The sequence below is a fragment of the Protopterus annectens genome, chromosome 7.part0 (assembly GCF_019279795.1).
Source record: "Protopterus annectens isolate FY-2018-M chromosome 7.part0, PAN1.0, whole genome shotgun sequence".
In the NCBI taxonomy this organism is placed as follows: Eukaryota; Metazoa; Chordata; order Ceratodontiformes; family Protopteridae; genus Protopterus; species Protopterus annectens.
In genome coordinates this window covers 259,055,832-259,075,882 of record NC_056739.1, presented here as the reverse complement: position 1 = coordinate 259,075,882, position 20,051 = coordinate 259,055,832, and positions in this window count along the sequence as shown.

The window sequence follows — 20,051 nt, the reverse complement described above, 5'->3', positions numbered from 1 at the left end:
AGGATTACTGGCCTCAAACAGATACCCTACGTACACTTCTCAAAAAACTCCAGCTTTACTCCGTAGTATATCGCCTACTCAGAGGCAATCTCTACCTAACATACAAAGCTATGTCAAACCTAGAGCTGTTGGAGATGCTCCATTTAAAGAAATCTCAATCCCTACGAGCTACATGTTCTAGGGACCTAAACCTTGTCACTACAATAAACAGAACATGCTGGAGGGATAGATTCCTGTCCTAAAGACTTCCCATACTCTGGAACAAACTACCTGTCTATATCAAACAAAGCTCCTCATTAGCACTCTTCAAGAAAAATCTTGATGATTGGATGAGAAGTAGGAAATGCACCCTGGGGATCACCTCTGTGGCTCTGCTCGACAGGAGCACAGGAAAATAATTTTCTTGGGTGGCGAAAGCCAGGGTACCTTTTTGGCTAGGCTTATATAGGCCCTAGGGCCAATAGCCTAGTACCTGCCTATGAACCTATGAACCTATTAAGTATAAATTAAATACTGACAATTCTCATGTGATGATAAAGTATCTATACTGACATTATTTCCAGTACGTTTAGAGGGGTAGTGGCACTGACACTCTATCTCTTCCTTATTTTTAGAGACACCAGCATTTTAAGAAGCATATTTGTGCAAAGGCAATTTTTTAGAGTTTGTATTAGAAAAGAAGTAAGTTAACAACACAGCTGAAAATTAAGTTAAATCTGAAAAAGCTGTAGGGTAAAAGCATTTTATTCATAGGAGTGTGTACATAGAGCCCAAGTAGCATTAATGAAAAGATGAAAAAAGAAAATGGAGATGACAGGAAAAGTTAAAAGTTTGTTTAACTTCTGGATCCATCTGAGGAACATTCTTGAAGGCTCTCAGAGTAGGGTATTGCAGGAAGACCTGCAAAGTGATACAGAAGCATTCCCACCTTTGTTACCTGAAGGAAAGAAGTTCTCATCACAAGTACAGCTGTTGGAAAAATGGCCAACTGTTAAGAAAGACATTTCTGTGGTATGTTAAAATACTACACTGACTCTTGTTTTAGTGATACCAGTATTGTAATGGGGGTTATAGACATGCATAGGCAACATAGCAGCAAAAAAGAAGGGTAAAACATGCCTCTCAATACCATCTAGTGGCTACCAAAATTTGACTTTTAGGTTTTTTTTTGCCTTTAGATGTACATTCAGAGAGAAAAGCAGAATGGTATAATGTAGTCCTTTCCAAAAAAGCATTCTTTTACCATGCTTAAAAATAAGTATTAGCAGAACCTGGGACCCCCGTTATTCTCCAATGTAACAAATAAGAACTAGCAGAACCTGGGACCCTCGTTATTCTCCTATGTAACAAATAAGTATTAGCAGAACCAGGGACCCTCGTTATTCTACTATATAACAAATACATATTAGCAGAACATAGCAGAACCTGGGACCTTGGTTATTCTCCTATGTAACAAGTAAGTATTAGCAGAACCTGGGACCCTCGTTATTCTCCTATGTAACAAATAAGTATTAGCAGAACCTGGGACCCTCGTTATTCTCCAATGTAACAAATAAGAACTAGCAGAACTTGGGACCCTTGTTATTCTCCTATGTAACAAATAAGTATTAGCAGAACCTGGGACCCTCGTTATTCTCCTATGTAACAAATAAGTATTAGCAGAACCTGGGACCCTCGTTATTCTCCTATGTAACAAATATATATATAAGCAGAACTTGGGACTCACATAATTCTCCCACATAACAAATAATAATTAGCAGAACTTGGGACCCTCATTATTCTACCACATAACAAATAAGTATTAGCAGAACCTGGGACCCTCGTGATTCTCCAATGTAACAAATAAGAACTAGCAGAACTTGGGACCCTTGTTAATCTCCTATGTTACAAAAAAGTATTAGCAGAACCTGGGACCCTCATTATTCTCCTATGTAACAAATAAGTATAAGCAGAACTTGGGACCCACATAAATCTCCCACATAAATAATAATTAGCAGAACTTGGGACCCTTGTTATTCCCCCACATAACAAATAATAATTAGCAGAATCTGGGACCCTGGTTATTCTCTTATGTAACAAATAAGTATTAGCAGAACCTGGGACCCTTATTATTCTCCTATGTAACAAATAAGTATTAGCAGAACCTGGGACCCTGGTTATTCTCCCACATAACAAATAAGTATTAGCAGAACCTGGGACCCTCGTTATTCTCCTATGTAACAAATAAGTATTAGCAGAACCTGGGACCCTCGTTATTCTCCTATGTAACAAATAAGTATTAGCAGAACCTGGGACCCTCGTTATTCTCCTATGTAACAAATACATTTAATTGCAATTCCCCAAAGAAGGAGAGAGAGAAAGAGGCAAACAAATTGTTAGTAAAAAACTGACCTATCCAGCTGCCACTCAATAATATATGTTTTATTCATAATTATTTTTCTCTTAAAATCAGTTTGTATAGCAACTTAACTGATAAAAACACTGGCAGCATCAAAAGTACAAATTAAACTGTCTTTAGCATAAGATATTTTATTCAACGCTTTCATCAACCAGACCATCAGAAAAACAACTACATCTTACCAACAACATCTTTAAATACTTAAAACCATCCAATATCAATACAATACTAATTAATCAATTAATTATTCAAGTTAAACGCAATTTTAAAACAACTTGACACTAAAATGATGCATCAACTCTTAATTATCAAAAATAAATCAATATAATGTTTACTAAAAAATTTTTGCATATAACTTAAACAGTCAGTTTTCTATTTGCCAAGAAACATTTTATGTTCACCATATCATTCAAGCCTGGAGGACTATCTGCCCGCAGCTTAATTTGGCACTTGGTCTCTTTTCCTTCTACCTTATTTTTAAGGTTGCCACCTCTTAAGTCTTGTCTCACATGATCTAATATAGTGAACGTGTATTTCTTATAAGAAGTACAAGACGTGGAATGTTTGTAAAGTGCATTATTTACATCTTTAGTTTTTATTGTGTAATAATGCTCCTTAATTCACTTATTAATGTGCCTAGTAGTCATACCTATATAAAATGCAGAGCATCCAGAACATAAAGCTATATAAACTTTATTAGTTGTACTGCACGAGAACCTGCCTGGAATACTAGTAGTATAAGGTAAATGATTTAAACTTAAATATGGGCCTTCATGTATGTATCTATATACATCACAATTATTACATGTATGTGCATTAGATTTATCTGTTGTAAGAAGGGGGACATAAATATCCTTAGTTTCTAATATAAGGTGCCGTTAGACTTATCTGTTGTAAGAAGGGGGACATAAATATCCTTAGCTTCTAGTATAAGGTGCCATTAGATTTATCTGTTGTAAGAAGGGGGACATAAATATCCTTAGTTTCTAGTATAAGGTGCCGTTAGATTTATCTGTTGTAAGAAGGGGGACATAAATATCCTTAGTTTCTAGTATAAGGTGCCGTTAGATTTATCTGTTTTAAGAAGGGGACATAAATATCCTTAGTTTCTAGTATAAGGTGTCGTTAGATTTATCTGTTTTAAGAAGGGGACATAAATATCCTTAGTTTCTAGTATAAGGTGCCGTTAGATTTATCTGTTGTAAGAAGGGGGACATAAATATCCTTAGTTTCTAGTATAAGGTGCCATTAAATTTATCTGTTGTAAGAAGGGGGACATAAATATCCTTAGTTTCTAGTATAAGGTGCCGTTAGATTTATCTGTTGTAAGAAGGGGGACATAAATATCCTTAGTTTCTAGCTTACCTTTGATCCTACCGCTCTTCTTATATACACAATGTGGTGTCTCCTCTAAAACTTGATGCAGGTCACTAGTCCCCTCTATAATTTTTTCAGTTATCTTGCATAGTGGATCTAATCTTGCCACTGTCTACAGTCATGTCTATGCAACATCTAGGTAATAAGTTGTGTCTTTTGTCATTAACTTTTTCCTTGTTGTTAAGGCCCTTCAAATGTATAGGTGGCAAATCATTACTGTGTCTGTTATTAATTTCCTGAGCTGCCCTGTATAACGACTATAAAGGATAAGCTCTATCTAAGAATAACTGAGTAATAAAATGATATAGCAACTTCTCTTATTTCTTCAAAATTAATAAAGAGGAAACACTCTTATGCGCCGTCATGTGCATAGATTATTAAATTGCTGTGCTGAGAGAATCGATATGATTTAACTCTTCACAGTTTTAGGTAGAATTAAAGTACAGTCCTGTTAGAAAACAGCTTAGCAAAGGCATATATATCTCCATGATATTGCTTTGTGTCATAACAAATACAATGCATGTACTAGCAGACATCTTTCATGACGAGACTGAAAACAGGGTAGACTTTGACACAGCAGCAATTCAAAAGATTTTATATGAATGATCAACTGCCCTTATCAATTAAGTAGCACTGGCAGAGAATATGTCCATTTTTTAAATATCTCTATTAGATTCCATCCTGAAGTAATGTCATAAAACTGTGCAAGGTACACGCTATAACAGTACAATGTTAAAGGAGTAGAATATTTGGTCAAGAAATAATAGATTTGATAGATTCAGTGTATGAATACTTTTATCAAAAATTAAACACTTTTTGACCTTGGAATACACTTAAATTAGGAGATGTCTATAGATTGTGCAGTACTTTCCAACCCCAGAAAGGGAGAATATGGTGATTCTCTCCTCCCCCATGGAAAATACATATTTAAATGAGATTCTGATAAATCAAATGGGAGTTTTCAGTTCATGTGATTTACTGATCATCAAAAAAAAAAATCCTAGATTAATTCTTCCATATAATGACTCATGCAGATACCTTCCCTGGGTTTCCCATCTAGCCTTGGAAACTCTTCTTCATGGTCACTCTTCTACAAAATGTATATTTTAATGTGAGAATACACTGTTTGAATTATCAGCTATTTTACTAATGTAACCACAGTTTAATGCCGCAGTGGTACGGTGGTAGTGCTGTTAACTCACAGCAAGAGGTTCTTCCGTTTGATTCTCAGCTGGGCTTGGGAGTGCCTTCTGTGTGGAGTCTGCATGTCCTCCCCGGGGTTGGGTAGTGTTTGAAAGACATGCATGCATAAATGGGCGTGCTTTCATTGAAGGTTGAGCATCGAGCTGGCACCTTGGCATTTCATAAAAATCTACTGCCAATCATTAGCGGACTGGAGTTCCACTGTGACAACCCCTTACCAGGAAAAGCCGAAAGACAAACAACGACCACAGTTTAATATTTTACTTTGAAGAATAAATGAATATGTCACATGCTGCCTTTGAAGAGAGCATGTGCCAATTCATATCAGAAAAATTAAGTCCAAAATAATAATGAAGTAGAGAAATATACTGTACTGGTTAGGTCAGTCATTATACGGTTGACACATTAAATTTGCTCTGTTAATGAATGCAGATGTACTGGAACTTGCATCTGTTGATGTTGCAACAAGAAAAGCTTTCTGTGCCTTTTTTAGTGGAACAACTACCTTTTACCCGCAATCTAAGATTACATAATTCAAAAATCCTCCTAACAACACCATTTCCATGTACTAGTGCTTGTTTCAACTTATAATTTTCCTTAAAGAGTACACACACTGGACATACCTCTCAAGCACAAGAAATCTGGTGAAAGCTTAAAATCATGGATGGATAAAAGCTCAGAAATAGGGAACATTTTTAAATATTGCTCTTATAAACTTGGAAAGTTGCTAGAATAGCAGGATTTGTATTAGCATGTATTTTGTAAAGGATATAACATCTAAAACTCAAATGTACGTCATTCTTTAATGACTTCAATCCTCAGTGATTTGTCAGAAGACCACAACCTTTGAGGAACAGACCAAAAATATGAAGCAAAAATCTGGAATTCTGCAAAAATTTGGACAGTTGAGAGGTATGACACCAGATCAAAGCTGTTATCTCAAGAACCATGTTGCTTTCAGTCCAGAATTCACTAATGGCCCTGACTATAGCCCAGTCAATTAGAGTTCAGTTAGTAACTTGAGTGTCTAAGAAACCAGCAAGGAGTATGGGGGTGTCCACCCTGGAGGGAGGGTGATGTGTTTGTGTGCAAGCAAAGGAATAGAAGCTTCTGGGTGGAGGCTGGGAAGCCAATCGCGATGTGCTTCCATCAAGACATGGGGCAGCTTGACAATGGTAATTCTTTATGAAAGTGAGAGAATTGAAAAGTGTCTTTTCATTACATGTCCCTTTGGAGACACTTTGACACACTTCAGTTTTGGAACACAGTAAGTCATAACCTGGAAATACCCCCCCCCCCACCCCGGGCTGTTGGCTCAGCAGCATGAGCTCCTGGAATGTTCTTAAGTCCCAAGATGGCAGTGGCTGTAAATTGGTATTTGTCCTGGGGAAATTGGAAAGATCAGTAGACCTAGCATAGGGCCATTCTACTTTGCGTTTTTCCTGACTGACAGACATAGTTCAAATTAAATTGTGATACAAATGTTCTGAATCACTGGAGAAAGCACTTTTTCTTATTTTAATTCATTCATAGGTTCATAGGTTAGTACTAGGCTAACTGCCCTTGCAAGACATTTTAAGCTTAGCCAATTATCCCTTGTGAGACTCAAATCCTGCACCTTGTGTTTGCAAGGCAAACACCTTAACCATTAGGCCACCCTCCCAACCATAAGTAAGCAAATCAACTAAGTATCTCAGCTTCCCTGATTAATTGAATTGCCACAGTTTATACAATAGGCAAGCTGAGACTAAGACAACTAAGGCAATGACAACATGAGAAGGTTCAATAGTAGGTCATAGCCTTAATCTTTTGCGATAAACTTTCCAACTTTAACTTATGGTGCTGTCCATCATTTAATTGCATTTTTTATTTTTCTCCAGTTATCAATGATTGCCTTGATATTTTGCATCAGGATTTGCTGGGTCCCTCATAAAACTTGTAATTATGTCACATATAAATGAGAAAGAAACTTGACAAGTAATTCATTCTATCCATCCCCTGTGGTGCATCTATGATGGGGTATAAAGTGTTAGGTGGTGGTACTGGCAGATCCCGATTGATATAATGTACACTGCCAGCATTTTTTGCCAGCACTGCACTTACTGTCCGAACTGAAGCACTTTAGCAGTCTGTGTGAGACATAAACTAACACAGTTTGCTATAGCACAGAAGAGCTTTTCTTTGCCCCTCCAGTAGAAAATACAAGTGTAGAGTGTAGATATAGTGCCCAATTTGGAATAGATCTTTATTTTATTTTATTTTTTTTTTTACTTGCTAACAATAAGGAGTGTTTATGGGGTGGTGAAGAACAGATTTGACTTTCTGCTAAGAGAAGGAATGCCAGATTGGGAATGCACCTTTTTTTTGGCTCCTCTACTTAAATTAAAAGGGGATCCCAGCTTGGGGGACATAACAGGCTCCAGAATAACTAGTGACATATATGTTCATCCAATGCTGTTGACTCAGATCCAACTCCTATGGCAGCCCCACAAACAGCTGGGACCATTCACCAAGATCTGTACGCAAGCAAGGAATGGAAATAGATCATCACACACACACACACACACACACACACACACACACACCATATCCTTATACAGACAATTTAGAGTCATCAAATCCAGCTACTGCATGTCTTTGGAGTACGGGATGAAACTGATGCACCTGGAGAAAACCCTTGTAAACACAGGGAGGAGATGCAGACTCCACACAAAAGGAAGTTTAACCAAGAATCGAACCACAGAACCTCTTGTTGTGAAACTACAATTTTAGTCACTGTGCTACTTTGCTGACCTCATCAAGTAACACCGTCTTACTGCTCCTTATATTTATATAGTGGACTCTACCAATATTTAAAACTGCTACAATACTAGCAAATCTGTCCTAGAATTTTGGCCTTTACAATACCAGCAAACCTGTCCTAGATTGTTGGCCTTTTTTTTTCCTGAGCTCTTATTCTTATAGGAAAATTCTGAGACTGAGGCTTCAAATGAAACCTCTTAGACTGATGTACTGTCTCTAAAGATTTGTAATTCTGAAACATTAACAATTAAAACTAAACAGATAGATAAATCATTTGAGAGAAAAAATATTAAAAAAAAGATTTAAAATCACTTGAACCAATAAAGGAATTTCCTTTTAACTTTCAAAATAAGAGATAAAAATGGGAAGGAGTAATCACTTACCTGTCACAAAGTACAGGGTCTGGTAATTTATGGAAACTAGTGTCGGGGTAGTTAACTGTAAGATGCACAGGGAAAAGCCCACCAAGGATCACGTCACCATGTCTGTAGAAGCCTAGGAATGCATGTCCATTAAATTTGCAGCTACTCTGTGTCCTTCCAATGAATGCGTAAACAAACCCAACATACAGCAATATAATTTCATATGTGAGTGACATGTCTGCATATTAAGAATTCTTATAATATGTAATACATAATATTTGCTGTATGCCCTATAAAAATAAAGACATCAAAGTAGCAATACTTTTCATTTAGAGAAATGCCTTGAAATGCCTTTGTTCACAGGCTATATGGTGACATATTACTTTTTATTCTAAAAATAACTTCTTACAGAGATAAACCTTTAACTCTTCTTTAAGTAGAGAATGGCACATTTGTAGTAGTAATGAGAAATCGAACAGCACAGACGTAATAATAAAACAGATCTGTTGCTTGAAGTACTTATCACATTGACTATTAATCAAAGGCAAAACTGATTTTGATTGTAATCTTATATTTATAACTGCTATCAGATTGAAAACTTGGTAAGAATAATGTTTCACTATGCAGATAGATGCCTATTATTTTTCGCATCATAGAACCTTGTGCCTTGTATGGGCATTTGTTTGTGAATTTATTTTTTCTTTTATCTTAGCTTGCTTTCCATTAAACAGAATGATGAGAGATGTGCATAGCAGTATGTGTCTATTAGAGTTAAGAAAATATTAATTACTGGTTCTTTTATTGCTGTCTTGCATGCAGTTATGATCCATTTGTAAATAAATGCCCTTAAAAGTGAATTGTTTTAACCAAAGTCCTCATGAGAGTAAAACTACATTTATTACAACTGAAAAGTTAAAGAAAATTTCCATAAACACAACAGAGACCTTCTCTACATAAAGCATTCTCTTTTTAGGTCTATCTGCAGCATAAACCATTCAAATCATTCAAAGCTTTGTAGGTTTATCTGGAATTCTTTATGTCAAATACAGGTCCAGCTTTTTTTCTAGTGGTTGACAGAGAATGATTTATAGCATTTTTGTGTTTTTCTCTAATAGCTGTATACTGCAATTTGAGGAAAATGGCTGAACTATAATTTAAAAACTAACAATTTCAACAAACTCTCTACTGAGGATATTGTTCTTACAGGCAAGTATCAATAACTGTAGTTCTGTATGGCACCATATAATAACAATCTTCATCTGAAGAACATTGCAGGTCTTTATACAACAAAGAGAAGAGGAGATTTGAATAAAGTACAGAGATATTAGAAGAAAATTTAATTGCACTACTTATATATTTCCAACTAAGGGAGCAATTTTGCTGTACATTACACCTGCAGCTTTACTCCTGGGTTTTGCAGTTACTTTGAGTGTTTTTTGGAACCTAGCAACTGGAAGTCAACTTTTTCAAAACAAGTAGAATGGGCTGAAACATTCTGTATCTAAGCATTATAATTATGCAAGTAAAAGTACAGCTTTTCTCAGGGTTGATACTTAAAGTGATGACATGCATTCATCAAGGGCTGGAGAATGAGTATAGCTTCTAGAAACAAAAATGTGCATGGATTATTATCTGTAACCATTTCTACACTAAAAACCAAGAGGCATAGTATGATTATAAGACACAGGAGTGAAATACAGTACAGATTATCCTAACTAATTGGGAGAAAAGTATTTTGGATAATCAAACTGTTCAGATAATCAAACGTATAACTTGAACTGGATAAAACACTTCTAAAAATGTTTTTGATTAATATTAAACAAGAGAAATAAAAGAGATATACAGTAAGTACAAAACTGTATAGTATGAAGAAAGGCAACAATCAGGAACCTGAATCAAGGACCAACAATGAAAACCAAGAGAATTTATTCACAGACACGTCCACTGACTAAGCGCTTTCACCTAAAAAGGCATCCTCAGAGTCAGTTGGAAAATCACAGTCAACATATAAATACATAATTAAAACTAATTAAATAATGACATCACATTTTAAATACACCAATGAGCCCAAGCACTGCCTCAACACAATTAAAGGTACAAAACCCATTCAAGTATAGTTCTGAAATGTTGAAAAATTGAAACACAAAATAATTCACAACAATTAACTACATGCTGTAACTTATACATATACACATACACTTATGTATAAAAATAAATTAAATTAAATTAAATTAATGTAAAATAAAATACATATACCTCAGCCTGTAAACTTTAAAAAGTGATGACTCTGTTAAACAAAATAGAATAGGTACAGTGTGCCACAATGCCATCCCCCTTCAAATTAAATACAACTTGCTTTCTGTTTTAACACTGGTTTGATGGATATACATTCATTAATACCCGGCACCTCGTGGCATTCAATCTCACCTGCCATTGAACTTCTAAGAGGGCCACCTTGTTGCTTATATCACCCCTTGATCATCATACACCCTGTCAATGACAAAAACAAGAACTTTTAAAATTCCTGCAAGAACAACTATGCAAAACAACGATTATGTGCATCCTTACTCTTTATGCTGCGTATATGCTCACTTATTCGATCTCGCAACCTACGTGTGGTCATCCCAATGTAGAATGCGTCACATGTACTACAAGAAGCCACATAAACTAAACATTTTGTATTACAATTACACTGACCTGGGCATGCAATTGTGCGATCAAACCTTTTACAACCAGGTGTGTACCCTCACAAATGAATCTACAAACTCTACACCTACCACACTTAGACATAATTGATTTCCTGACCCTGGGCACCCTTTCCATAATTGCTTTTAGGTTAACTCCTTTGCTAAACACAATCCTAGGTGCCTTCCCAATTATGTCCTTGGTGTCCTTGTCTAAACAATGCTTCCATACTTCACGCATCAAGCTGCAATGACAGTGGCCTTCTCATTATAGTTAAGAACCAAGCAGGCTTTATTCTTCCCTGCATCCTTGTTCATGTTGTTCAACTCCATATTGCTCGCCCCATTAACTTCCCCTCTCAATATAGGTTCAAATACAGTATTCCTTTTCCTAATTACTTCCTTTTTGACTTTTAATAAAAGGTTAAGTGGATACCCTATCCATAAACATACCCACAAGTTTGTATATTTCCTCTCTAAAAAGAGTGTCATCACTGATTATCCTAGATAGCCGTACCATTTGTCCCTTTGCCACCCCTTTTTGATAAAAGGGGTGACAACTGGAAAAATGTAAAAAGGAGTTGGAATAGCTATCTTTCCTATATAATGTACTAACCAAACCTTCATGATCCTTAAAAATTGTCAAATCCAAATAGTTCACCCTATCCACACAGTATGTATATGTGAATCGCAAAAAACTAGTAGAGGAATTGATATACTCCATGAACTCATTGACACTGCTCTCATCACCATCCCATAGGATAAGTAAATCATCCAAGTATCTGTTGTACAACACTACTTTCTCCCAAAATCTGGATTGAAAAATGCAGGTTCTCTCCCATGCCAATAGTACAAGGTTTGCAAACACTGGTGCGCATCTTGCACCCATGGCTACTCCCGAGCACTGTTGATATATCTCTCCTTCAAATTTGATGAAATTATTTTTCAAAACAGTTTCCATCAAATCACAAATCATATTGATCTTACTTTTGTCAAAACTGGAACTTAGCAGTAAACTTTCCCGAAACATTTCCATACCTTCACCATGGAATCACCGAAAACAAATTCACAACATCCACTGTCAAAAAACAAAAATTCCTAGTACACTTAACAAAAGCCTTCAATCTCTCCAAACAGTGCCAGGAATCCTTAATAATATGGACTGTATCACTCACAACTGTTTTGCATACTTCATCCACAAAGGCTGCAAGCGGTTCGGTCTTGGAACCCCTGGCAGATACAATAGGTCTAAAATGTAGCTGCTCCAGCCCTTTGTGTACTTTCGGTATACCAAAAATGTTTGGAGTAACAGGGTATCTAACTGTAAGAAAATCAAATTCCGACTCTGTAATTTCACCTTGAAATAGGGCATCCAACAAATACAAATCAATTCTTCTATAGGCCACGTTCATTTCATTAACCGATACCCTTGTGTAAGTATCTGTATCTCCAAGTAAACCCATCATGGATGTCAAATAATCCATTTGGTTCATCAGCACCATTCCTCCCCCTTTATCAGGTTTCATGCATCTAATACTATTCGAAGATTCCAGCTCTTTAAGAACATTTCTCTCCGCAGGGGTCAGGTTATCAGAACTAACATCCCTTCTACCACATATCCTCCTAACCTCAAACTCCATCAGATTCTCCAAGACTGAAACCACATAACTACTGGCGGTATGAATGTACTCTTCCTTTTAACTTGGAGTCACTGTTGTCACAATCCACACCCTTCTTATCATGATAGTATAGTTCCAGATTCAGTCTCCTCATAAACAACTTAATGTTAATCAAAACCTTGAGACATCCAATCTGAAACTAGGTACAAAACTAGTTCCTTTAGTAAACAACTGAAAATGTACATCCCCAACAACCATATCAGTGTAATTGTATATAAAAAAACCTTGTTGCTTGATAATTTTACACTCAACACATGTCACACTGGAATTATCACTTGCACACCCGGTTGTGATGCATTTTTGTCTGCACTCCAATCCATTACTATTGTTGTCACTGATACAATAAGGCAATACCATTTCATGTAAATTGCCCATATCATCAGAATCATTCACTTCTAAATCATCTCTGTTAACAAAGCAATCACTATTGTTACTATAGCACATAACATCATCATGTAATATACTGCATTCATTACAAAACACACCCCCCCCATTATTGACACACATTAAAACATCAGTGTAATTGGGCTCAACACATAAATTTTTAACATCAAAATCTAAATTAACAAATGTCCCTAGAGCCTCTTCAATTGATGGCCCCTCGGACTGCTGTCTAAATGTCTGTCCACCCTCATCGGTCTCGGTCTTTGTTCCTCAGTCTCGGACCTCACGAGGTCCCATTTCCTGCTCCAAAAAAACTTCCTCCTCGAAACCAATGTCATGTACTGCAGTCTGGGCCATATCAGAGTGACTAACATGGCCAGAGACAGATCTACCTTGCCCCACCCCAACCTGATGAACAATGTCACCAGTCCGTTTATATTGCAATTTATTGCCTGGGGGGTAGGCAGTATGATTTTGATAGTCAAGTTTGTCTCTGGCTAACTTTTTATGTTTCAATGCCTTACTTTTGGCCACAAATGCTTCCAGGTTCCTAAGAACCCTGTGGAATTTTTCCTCATATTGAAAAAAAATTAAGTCTGTGGTAATGCTTTCATGCAGTCTACAAATTTCCCTCGCAGTGTTATTAACCTGGTCACATTGTTCTTGATAACAATATCTAACATATCCAACCCTGCTTTGTCAAACAGGGTGATCAGTTCAGAGAAGGCTTCACTGCCTTCTTCAATTCCCATCGGCTGCTTCCATAGCCGGAGCCCTTTAGGCACCTGTTTAAGTGCCTTGGACTGCTCAAGGAACAAATTATCAAGCTGGAGCGCCCTATATTTGACACAAAGCTTGTCATACCTTGCTATCTGCTCCTCCAGGGTCTGGAAACTTCGCCGACTGCATATCCGAACCAAGCCGTTAATATCCACAGAAAATAGCGGAGCCTCCAGCCATGACTGCAAATCATGGCTCCGTCTTCTTCTTTGCTCCCCGACAAGGCCCCTCTAGCAGGTCGATTCCGATTGGTTGAAGCAGCACCAACACCGTCAGACTCACTCCGATTGGTCCCTGTAGCTGCCACACCAGAATCCGAACTTCACGAACAGCGAAACACCAGGCAAACTCAAACCCGTTGTTTCCTTGTGTTAGAAACAACATTTGCAAAGGTATCCAACCTATTGTAATTCTGCCCTGGTGGAATAGAGTCAGTGTCATTGACAGGGGAATGGAGGGTAAATAGTTGAACTTGCGTGTCAGTAGGACTGACACACGATATCTCCATCTTTAGCATTGTCCCTCTCATAGGTTTTTAACAGTTTTTGTACTGCAAAGGAAAGTTCCTTTAAAGCGTTCTCCATGGTTTCGTCAACCCACGATCCAGAAACCAATGCTGCCACACACAAGAATTCAAGCAACCAAATGCAACCCTACAAAAGGGCACAGCAAAAATATAAAATGAAGAAAGGCAACAATCAGGAACCTGAATCAAGGACCAACAATGAAAACCAAGAGAATTTATTCACAGACACGTCCACTGACTAAGCGCTTTCACCTAAAAAGGCATCCTCAGAGTCAGTTGGAAAATCACAGTCAACATATAAATACATAATTAAAACTAATTAAATAATGACATCACATTTTAAATACACCAATGAGCCCAAGCACTGCCTCAACACAATTAAAGGTACAAAACCCATTCAAGTATAGTTCTGAAATGTTGAAAAATTGAAACACAAAATAATTCACAACAATTAACTACATGCTGTAACTTATACATATACACATACACTTATGTATAAAAATAAATTGAATTAAATTAAATTAATATAAAATAAAATACATATACCTCAGCCTGTAAACTTTAAAAAGTGATGACTCTGTTAAACAAAATAGAATAGGTACAAAACTGTATAGTATATTATTGTAGTACAAGCTGAAGAAAAACACTCACGAGCAAATATATATATATATATATATATATATATATATATATATATATATATATATATAGCGTTTACATATTCAGACTCGTTCCTACCTTAAAACTTTGAAAGGCTGCTTTCAGATAATTGATGTTTCTGATAATTGACGTTCTGATAATCAGCTCTGTACTGTACCTTTTCCAGTAGCCCTTTAAAATGTCCAGATGTATCTTGTGAAATTTTGGGGGAAACTGTCATCAATGAAAAGCATGCATTTGGTTTAAATGCGTACATTAATAAAGCAGAGGTCAGGCTACTACACATTTTCTATATAACAACAAATAACTGTTTATATTCACCATATGCATTAACAGTAAAAAATAAAATAAAAAAAAAGATAAACAAAAGCAGCATTAATATCTTTTGTAATACTAGGTTTAGTACTTTAGCATAGAAAATTAAGGCTGCACAATATTAATGAGTTTCATTTTGTAGTTTCATGTTTGACTTCTGTTATCTTCATTTATTTGTATTCTGTTTGACTGACTAAGCCACTTAAATGAAACAACTGCTTCATTGTCACAATTAACAAAAACACTCTTTCAGAGTCCCATCTTCCATCCACAAGTGCTTAGGCACCAATTATCTGATAGAGTCTGGGATAATAAGAATTTTCACCTGCTACTTCATCTAGTAGCCCAAACAGGCCTCGCTGAAATGTCCTCAGAAATGGCGATGACCTGTAATGAGGTATAATGATTTTATTCTCTACTGGAGTAAATGCATACATTCTGGGCAGTTCTAAATATTGTCCAGCTTTCCTGAAATGGGAAAGTTGACTCTTAAAAAAAGAAAAAAAAAACAACAAAGAAATTACCTAGCTAAAGTAACTACTTTTTATTTGGTAGGACTGCAGCCTAAGCTGTCTCTGGTTAATATATAGGAGTAAAAGGATTCTCAGTTACACTGAGGGTTAGAATAAGAAAACACAAGTCAATTTAATCTCTGAATATCTCACTGTAAGAAATTTGGAGCATACTAATGTCCAATCTTAACATAGTTGAAAATAGGACACCCCCCCCAATAGCCTGTGATATTACTTCATAACTAAATTAAAGAATTTTTAACCAAGACTAGAAATGAGGATACAGAGTTAGCAGTGACAGCTGAGATTGCTGTAAGGCTATTGCATAAAATGTTACACAAATATCAGTTTAAAAATACTCTGAGAAGTTATGGTATAAAGTACCTCCTTTGATATTCTGCATGAACCTTTCTGCTTAACAGATGACTATGCCATCTGATGATGCAGTGGAGCTAGAAGTAATCCTTGTTAATCAGGTTCTAATAAGGAAAACGCCAATATATACTGAAAATGGGATGAAGCACAAAGATGCCTCAGAAAGAATGCACCATGCTTAGATTTTTTTTCCTCCCATCTCCAGGACCTTGCCTGGTGTTTTCCTTGTTTTCTCCTCACCGGCCTCTTCACTCCACCAGAGTGGGAGCCAAGCAGTAAGTGAGACCCCTAGGACATATTTGTTTCTGTCTGGGGACCCTTATCAGCCATCTTTCCTGGTGAGACTTGGGTTATAGGAAGAAGGCCAGCATTCCCTATTTAAATGTCTGAATGGGAGTACTCCATCCCCATCCCCCCAATCGGCATCTCCTCTGAGCTCACAGTCACTCCGTCTAATAGGAATGTATATCTCCACATATTGCTTTGCTTTTGGCTGCTTGGTATGACTTTACTAATAGTAGTGAAAGCTTTGCCAGATTAAAAATCCTAATGCTCCTGCAAAGTGCCCCTCTCGCCTGCCACCCAGAATGGATAAGCCAGCAATGATTGTTTATTCTCAACTTTCCCAGACAGCTTCTACAGGCATCCAATTTACTAATTAAACTTAGGTCACTTGTGATCAAGTCAGGGCTTTGTCCCTTTATGCCAAAGAGCTGGGTCATGCCTAGATTTTTTAAACAGTTTGGCTGAATTATTCAAAAAAAAAAGTTGAGTTCTTGTTCTCTCTTCCATTTCACTTCCTGGATGGAAAGAAACTAAATTCATCACTGCCATCTTAGTCAACCAAAGGTGTGCAGATGGCATACCAGTATATTATTACCCAGGGGATTTCAGCAGCAAACATATGCGGATAGTAACACAGGGTCTAAAACAAAAGAGCAAATAGTGCCCAGCTTTCAGTCATTAGCAAATTTGGGCAGCAACATTTCTGGGAAATTGGCTTGTTCCAGAGTATAGGAAGTCTCTAGACAGGAATCTATCCCTCCAGCATGTCCTGTTTACTGTGGTGACAAAGTTTAGGTCACTAGACCACATAAAAGGAATTCCTGACTGCTGTGGCGATGTGATTATCAAAGAAGAGACTACTGTCCAGCTGGGTCCCAAGGTCTCTTATCACACATTCAGCATTAAGTAGATTGCTGTTTATGTGGTAGTTCATGGGTACAGAGTTTTTACTAAAGGGGATGACAATGCACTTTTTGGCACTGAGCTTGAGGCCATGCCTCTGACACCAGGCATCTGTCTTAGTGAAGACTTTCTGTAGAAATTCTACATCATTTGGGGACCCGACTATGGCTCCTAGTTTGCAGTCATCTGCGAACTTCGTTAGCCAGAGGCCTTCTGTGTTAGTCTGTACTTCAGAGAAGTAGATACCAAACAGGAGAGGTCCCAGGACTGAGCCCTGTGGTACTCCACTTGTCACTGGTTTGAAGTCCGATTTGGAGTCTGCAACTTTTACAGTGTGGGTTCTGTCAGTAAGCCAGTTGGAAACGCATCTTGTGATGTAGGGGTTTATACCTAGTTTAGTGAGTTTAACTATAATTCCAGAATGGGAATGGTGTTGAAAACCTTGGTGAGGTCAAGATAGGCTGTGTGAACCATCTTAACCTCATCTACACCTTTGGTGACTGCCTCAAAGAAGTCAATCAGGTTCAGAAGGCATGATCTGCCTTTCACAAATGCGAACTGGGTGGGGTTCAGAGTTTGGAGGTTACCTATGTCTTTGTTTACGAGTTTCATGATGATATGTTCCATGGCCTTGCAGACCAAGCTCATCAGGCTAATAGGGTGATAGTTCGCAGGATCAGTGGTGGCTTCCCCGTTGTGAAGTGGGGTAACTGTTGCTATGCGCCATTCAGTGGGCACAAAGCCAGATGTGAGACTAAGATTGAACATAGTGCTTAGGTGGGGAGCCAGTTCGTTCTGAAGTTCACATAGAATGCAGCATGGGATGTTGTCTGGTCACATGAATGCTGTGATTTTGGTTTTAGAGAGTGCAGCTTTTACCTGCATAGATGTGATTACAGGGACTCTGCATTCTTCCTGTATAGATATTGGCTCTTTAAGGAGTGAGAGGGGGGTAAAGTTAACACTGAACCTATCTGTCAGGATGTTGGCAATTTCAGTTGGTTCTGTAATTTTCATGCCATTGTGCTGTAACTCAGAGCAGATCTGGGTGTTGCCATTGAGATTCTTGACATAGCTATAGAATGCGTTGTGGTTGCCATTAGAGTCAGTGGTGATTTTGTTTTTGTAGCTAACTTTGGAGGATCTTATAAGGGATCTCAGCTTCTTACTGAGGCTGACCAGGCAGCTCCTCCACTCATGGGATTTTACTTTCTTTTGCAACAGTTTCTTCCTTCTGTTGTAGAGTTTGTTTATGGCAGGGGACCACCAGACTGGCTTCCTTTTTTTGGAGGATAGCGTCTTGGTTCTGATTGGGATAGCATGATCCATGCACTCATGTAAGTGCTTATAGAGTGCATTTGTGTAGGATTCAGCAGTCGTAACAGTATTGTCCATCTGCATGGGTGTCATGAAGTTTGCCACTTCTGTCTTAAGAAGCATGAAGTTGGCTTTGGAGAAATTTTTTACTGTGGTTTCCTTAATGATGGGTGGGGCGGGATGCAGATATCTAGGGTGATTAGCTTATGGTCAGATCTGACCAACAAGGAGTTGATTTCAGTTGCGGAACACCAGTCACTCATGTTGGTAATGACTAAGTCTAGGATATTGTTGCCCCTGGTGGGGTGTGGATAAGTTGATCCAGGGCATTGGAATTTATGAAATACAGAAAGCGTTGAGTGAAGGAGTTAGTACATGAGTAGTTTTCCCAGTTAATGGTGGGGTAATTGAAATCACCCATTATTAGGGTGTTTGGTTGAACCCTAATATTTTCCAGTATATCAAGAAAAGAGGAGTGGGAATTCTGGGGCATGGAGGGGGATCTGTAGCAAGTTATACTTGGATTGCAGTTTTGCCCAGAGTTAGTTGCACTTGAATAACCTCGGATGCATTATGCTGTGCAACTAGTCTGGAGGTGTGGATATCCTTAATGAATATAGACACACCCCTGCCTTTGGTGTTCTGGTCCAGGTTAGATGGCCGAAAAGTGTGGTATGAGTTATAGCCTGGTAATGCAGAGGTGCTCTCTTAAACCAGGTCTCAGTCACTGCACAGATATTGATGTTCTCCATTTTAAGGAATGCCTCGAGTGAGTGCATTTTGAAATTTAGACTTCTAGCATTGAGTAGCATTACCCTCAGTTTTTGCTTGCCTGTTCCTGTTATGGTGGTGAATTTGTCATTTGAACCTTGCCTAAAAAAGGCACTATAGGGGTGGCAAGAGCCTTAGCCAGTATCCAGAAAACCAGGGATGACAGGTGCAGGCCATCTCTGTCAAAACATCGTAGTCTGTCGACCATGTCATCCCAGGCAGAGAGATACTGGATCCCCTTAGAATGACACCAGAAGCTTAGTCAATTGTTGAAGTCAATCATATTGTCCTTGTACTGCGGTATCATTCTGGGCGATGGCAGGATGCTACTCAGGGCTAGGGACATAAATGCCTGGGCTACAAGATCAGAGAGCTCTTTCATGTCTCTGTTTATGTAGTCCAGGGAATTACATCTCAGGTCGTTCACACCAATATGGACAAACAATGACAGAGTCATATTTGTACTTGTTGTGGAGTGACCTGAGTGTGGGGCTTATGTGACAGATCCTGGCACTCGACAGGCAGCTGACAGTAACCTTCTCCTTGTTTAGCCTGTTGAGTGGGACATCTGTGTGCCTGACTATAGAGTCACCTATGACTAGTGTGTTGGGTACGTTGGTTTGCCTTATGGGCTGTGGTTTATTGGCACACTGAGTCTGTGGGCTATGTGTAATTTGGGCTGTGTTGGGGGGTGGACGTTGCTTACGTTTCTGCTTTG